Raw genomic sequence first — 1,172 nt, forward strand, 5'->3', positions numbered from 1 at the left:
TTGAAAGATGATATATTCCAATACAGCGGCCTCTTCATTACTCATTTATAAGCAGCATGTGCAGAATAATCCACCAACAAGCCAGCAGAAGTCCCTGACAGTCCTGAGAACGGTCCCCATTGGCACAGATCATATATATATACATACATATACACACATATACACACATATACACACACACACTCACACACATATAGTAACGCTGATTTCTCCTTCACAATTCCTGTAAAGCAGGGGTAGCCAAACTTCGGCCCTCCAGTTGGGGTGAAACTACAAATCCCATGATGCATCTCTCTCTGGGAGTCATGTCTGTGGCTGTGAGAATCTTGCAATGCCTCATGGGATTTGTAGTTCCACCCACAGCTGGAGGGCCAGAGTTTGGCTACCCCTGCTGTAAAGAGTACAAATACCTCTACTGACAGCCTGCGTACAAAGTATTAACATCTCCAGCCAAAGCACAGAGGAAAGGGAAGGAGCCGTGATCCGGATTTACCGACACCTGTCCCTTTGGAAAGGTTTCCACTCATTTCCTGTCCAGGTGACACCCTGTCCCACACAATCGCATCATTGTCAGTGTTGTAAAATCAAATAAAAGAAAAAAACTTCCAGAACATTCACCTGAGGAAAGCGAAGACCATGTCTGGGGATACGCCGCGTCGTACTCGCAGAGCCATTCACTGTTAATGGCAGGACAAAAATAGCATACAAGATGCAAATTATGCAAAAACAAGCAACAAACACGCAGTCTAAAAATGCACAAAGTTCCCAACTCAAACAGTCGCATTCGATCCTTTGCCAGGTTTGTTGTATGGAAATGAAAGGGCTGCACAATGCGGACGCACAACAGACGCGCATACCAAGTGTGACTACATATCCTATAGCTACATGCAAGCGGTGATGATGTCGTGTGCAGGGCACTTCCTGTACTGGCCGTGCATCCCTGAAACCTCCCTGCAGTTCTGTGAAATGGGTGACACCGTGTTCAATCGAAAGTTCCAACTTATCGAGCTCTGACTTCCGCTTTCGTTACAACTAAGAGGTTTGGCCAAGAAACTTGTTCTGCGAACCGCACATTCCCAGTGCATAGTGAATGTGTGTCACTACATAACAGGAAGTGGGTTTCGGAGATGGCTCAGGTGAATAGGAGTGGGCTACAACTAATGGAAATTAAA

The sequence above is a fragment of the Nanorana parkeri genome, unplaced genomic scaffold (assembly GCF_000935625.1).
Source record: "Nanorana parkeri isolate BGI_ZX_2015 unplaced genomic scaffold, ASM93562v1 scaffold3159, whole genome shotgun sequence".
NCBI lineage: Eukaryota > Metazoa > Chordata > Amphibia > Anura > Dicroglossidae > Nanorana > Nanorana parkeri.